This window comes from Dunckerocampus dactyliophorus, chromosome 17 (assembly GCF_027744805.1).
Source record: "Dunckerocampus dactyliophorus isolate RoL2022-P2 chromosome 17, RoL_Ddac_1.1, whole genome shotgun sequence".
Lineage (NCBI taxonomy): Eukaryota > Metazoa > Chordata > Actinopteri > Syngnathiformes > Syngnathidae > Dunckerocampus > Dunckerocampus dactyliophorus.
Window position 1 is genome coordinate 14,602,031 of NC_072835.1, and position 5,020 is coordinate 14,607,050.

General features: G+C 39.8%; 1 long non-coding RNA gene across 1 annotated transcript in view; it reads right to left on the reverse strand.

The window, feature by feature from the left end:
- The window catches only part of LOC129169827 (uncharacterized), a 97,988-nt gene that overhangs the window by 92,128 nt on the left and 840 nt on the right, over positions 1-5,020 (reverse strand). The window lies entirely within an intron of this gene.

Below are 5,020 nucleotides of genomic sequence, written 5' to 3' on the forward strand. Positions count from 1 at the left end.
TTTAAGAAGGGACGGATAAAGAAACAGAATAAAAAGCAACAACATATCCTGTTAGTGTTTGATTTAGCTTAATTTAAGAGGGTACAGAGAAACAATGGAGGACAAAAGCAACAAAGCCACAGCAACAACATCGCCTGCTCACGCTCGTAGTGTAGTTTACTTTAAGAGGGGACACACAGAAAGAAAATACAGAACAAAAAGCAATAACAGCAACAAGGGCAACATCCACCTGTGACTGCTTGGTTTTGCTTAATTTAAGGGGGGGACAGACAAGAGACAGAAAAGAGAGAAGAAAAAGAAACAAAAGAAAACATCAGCAAAAACAACCAGCAGCCTGCTAATGCTTGATTTAGCTTAATTCAAGAGGGGACAGACAGGGAAAAGAAAAGGGCAAGTAACTAAAAATTCAAAACACCAGTAGGCAAACACAACAGAACAACAACAAAAGATGCAATGTTCGTAACATCCCCCTTTACAATGTCAGTTACACAAGTGGCAATGCATTTCAACTTAACCAGATGTTGTCTTTGGGCATATCCCCTTTTTGCAACCAGTAAAAATCTTCCACGATTAACTTAAATCAGTCCAAATATTTCTCGACCTGACTGTATTTTAATCGTCTCTTACTAGACGTATTACATGTAGTAATCATGTTCTTAAAGGTAAGAGCTTAAGACATCAGATAGCTTCTTTTTTTCCCCCTCCGCGCCACGGCTTACAAGCGTGACTATAGTAACAAGATAGACCTTTCACTGCAGCGTTCATACATACTCGATAATCTGTGCTTTAGAAGGAAAAGATAACGTTTAGCATTTTCCCTCAGGACGGCGATATATTTGTGGTGGGCGGGGTTGCAAGGGAGGGATCTAGATGACATCATTGTGCAATTTGCACAATTAGCTAAAAAAAAAATCGCGGTTCAAACATCACACCCTCACTCACGGTTTTTCACAAATTAATAAATGATTGTCGTTTCGTGGTTGAATACGGCCTATTATTTTTAAAAATATGCATATATAAGCAAATTGTACTTCTTCTTGGCCAAAATGAAGCATTTTCAAGCGTAAAAATGACTAAATGAACTAACTAAATCAACTAAAATTTCAATACAAGGCAGAAGAAGCATTCTAAATGTAGTATTCTACATTGGCCACTAAATATTCAGTGAGAAAAGCACTAGACGTGATCACCAGAACAGGCATTTTTTGTAGGTTTAAATGATCTCACAACAGGCACAATAATAATAACATAATAATCAGAATAATAACACGGGCTACTGTTGGGGGCCATAACCTACGACAAGCTAAGACTCAACTCTGAACTGCCGATGTCACTTCCTGTCTGCTACACATCTGTCCTCCCGCCACTAAGGTCCCTTGGGGAACATACTTACTGTGACACACACGAGCAGGCGTTTTATTTACATCTTAAACGGCTTATTTACTCTTATTAGGTCTACTATATTGGGTAATGCGAGTGTAAAGCCGCCATTACAATACATTGATGAGACAATAGCCACCGCAGGAAGTATATTATCCACAAAAAAAAGAAAAAAGAACTGCTAACGTGTGAGTGTGCTATCTTACTTATGTCTAATATGTCTTATTTTCTGTCATTATATCTACTATACTGGGTAATACAAATGTGAAAGTGACCATACGTGCGTTATTTCATGTTGAGAGGGCGCTAATAATGTTAAAAACTGTATTCACAAGATTGTAAACAGGTTTTCTACACCAGAACTGCAAAAATATTCCATTTATTGATATCGAATCCTTTTTTGCAGAAATTCACTTATTGTGGTCGGGTCTGGAACCAAGGGACGACTGTACATACACTATATTTAAAGACAAATCTTTGTGTTATTATTCATTATTAGTATCAACATTTCAGCTTTTTCTTGTTACATTATGCCTTTTTGCTCTATATTTTTTTATTTATGCTGGGGGGGGGGATTTTCTACAATGTCCTACGGGCCCATATAAAACAAGCTATGGCCGCACTCTGGACATCCCTGGTTTACGTATTTCACAAGGAAGGTGAAGGTGTCTCCAGGCTTTGTGTTCTTAGCAGTGTCGCTACTCATGACTCCAGCTAGGCAAAGGCTGGGCTCCATGCATGTGGAGATGCTCTGCACGGCGTGCAATGCACACTGCCCGGGCTTGTCCTTTTGCAAACGCTTCTATTCGATTACACGTTCTGTCTTTCATTTTTAATGCGTACCACATGGGAATTTGGAGCGGAGTTATGACACCGCCACGGGTAGCGCCAAAATGCATTTGTGGCAGTCAAAATGTATGCATGGTGGGTCGCCACAGATAAATAAATGTATGGGGAACACTGGTTACCAAAGGGAAGGAGAATTTGTTGCATAAAAGGGCAAGTTATGATTCAACCAAAATGAACCTTTTGTCAAAGTTTTGCATCGTGCCGATAAATGCTCTTCACGTGCTTGCCTTATTTATTTTGTACTAAAACTAATAATAAATATTATTACCCTTGACGTACTGTAGTTCTGTTAACATTTAACAACTAAATAATTACTCCGACGGGCCACACGGTGGTCTAGTGGTTAGCATGTTGGCCACACAGTCAGGAAATCGGGAAGACCTGGATTCGAATCTCCGTTGGGCATCTCTGTTTGCATGTTCTCCCCGTGCGTGCGTGGGTTTTCTCCGGGTACTCCGGTTTCCTCCCACATTCCAAAAACATGCATGTTAGGTTCATGGGTGACTCTAAATTGTCCATAGGTATGAATGTGAGTGTGAATGGTTGTTTGTCTATATGTGCCCTGTGATTGGCTGCCGACCAGTCCAGGGTGTACCCCGCCTCTCGCCTGAAGTCAGCTGGGATAGGCTCCAGCATGCCCCCCCTGGCCTTAATGAGGAAAAGCAGCATAGAAAATGGATGGATGGATAATTACTCCGACTGTAAATCAAACTTTTTCAATCTTACTTTACCTTTTCACTGTTCACTTGTTCATTTACGTCTTATTTCATTAGTGCAGCGGTTTTCACAGTGTGTGTAATCGAACACAAAATACAGCATGTATCAGTAACGATACTTTGAAGCTACAGCGGTATAAATGTAACAATATGTTAATGCACACCATCATTTTTCTGCTTGAGAGGTCAGCTGTTATCTTTTTATAAACCCTCCTCAGCCTAATCAAATGGCACAACAGCAGCAACCACTTTGTAACTAAAACTATTCCATACATCGAATGCTGTAAAGGGGATGCAATGACTTTTGACATTTTCAGCAGGAATGAGTGCACACTGTGTGTAAACAAATGTAAATACATTTTAAAAATCCTGCACGTCCAGCGGGTAGAAAGTATATTTTGCTTGATATGGAAAGGGCCAACTGCTTTACTTGAAAATAAAATTCTTCGAGCAAAGAGGATCATTATCCACGCGGGAGTTGCACTGGTCGCTTAGCAACAACAACAGCAACACAGCTTTCCCCAAAAAGCATCTGCTTAGCATGGCTAACCATCTTTGGCGACAGTTGATGACTCCCAATGACTCTTCAGAAATGAGTCATTTCATTTCACAGTTGAAGCTAGAAAGGTCTGTACGTTAGCGAAAAAAAAAGGACAAGCCTCTTTAAAATATCTTACAAATAGTCAGGAAGTACACTAAAACTCTGTCATAGCAGTGCTATGAATGACATTACAATATTTTTAAGTCTAAACTTGCACAAGAGTTGCTTGTGGTGACAGCGATGACAATAAAGCCTAACTGTTTTGCATTTTTTTTAAAAACAATGAATACTGTGCTTGTCTTGATATGCGTATTTCCGGCTGAATTGTTGACTCAAACGGTTGACTTGTTTAACACGGGAGAAAAATATGAATATGTCATTTTTTTGTTGTTGGGGCCAAATGTTTTTGTTTTAGCTCTGACACTAGAACAAAATAACAAAGCATGAAAATCAATCAGCACACCCACCTCGGGGCCCATAAATAATAATGATATAATAAAGTAATAAATACTCCAGGGCGTGCATTTTACGGGGGAGAGACAAATATCAGATGTGTCAATGAAAACACTGGAGTTGTGTAAACCTACAGGCCCTTAAAGGGTTAGAAAATCTAAATATAATTGATACGTAGTTTTAAAAGATTGAACGTGGGAAGTGGGGGAAAAAAAACACTAACAACCTTGAATGTGAGTTCTTCCTTTAAATCTGACACTACAGAAAAAATAACAATGCATGACCCATCTCAGGGGGCTGTATATTCATAAGATATCCTCCTTGAAATGTATTTTATGGAAACATTGACTGAACATCAAAACCAGAGAGTTGTGCTGTGGAGGCAATAGCAAGGCACTAACAGCACCATCTCTCTTCCAGCCACTCAGCATCCAGGGGCAGCTGGTAGAGCAGGTCCAGTCCTTTAAATACCTGGGGACTGAGAATGACACCCGTCCATCCTTTACACAGCACACACACTCCGTACACAAGAAGGCACAACAGCGCCTCCACCTACTGAGGACTCTTAAGGATTTTTAATATCAGCAGGGACATTTAAACCCTGGTTTATCGCCGACTACTTTATCATCGACTCCATTCTCACATTTAACATTTCATCTTGGTACAATTTGCTCACCACCAAACACAAAACCAGACTTTCTCGCATAATAAAGAAGGCCACTCTGATCACAGATGACCCTTCTCGTCCCCTTCACCAGTCATCTCAGCTACTGCCGTCAGGCAGGAGATATAAAGTCCCACCGGCCCAGAAAAGCACCTAGAAAAATCTATTCTATTCTATTCTACTGGCTTTGAAAGGGTTAAAAATAATAACTCATACTTCATATGCATATTTCAGGCTGAAGTGTGAAAAAATTTGACTATATTATATCGTTGCAGTTTTTAGGAAGCTGCTATTTTTTGTCATTAGGGTCAAATGTGTGAGTGAATTTTCTCTGAACCATGTTTTGTTGTGAGAAACAGTGCCTGTGATGTTACGCTATTTTGCGAATAAATGACAAATGAAGAAGTCACCTCGCCT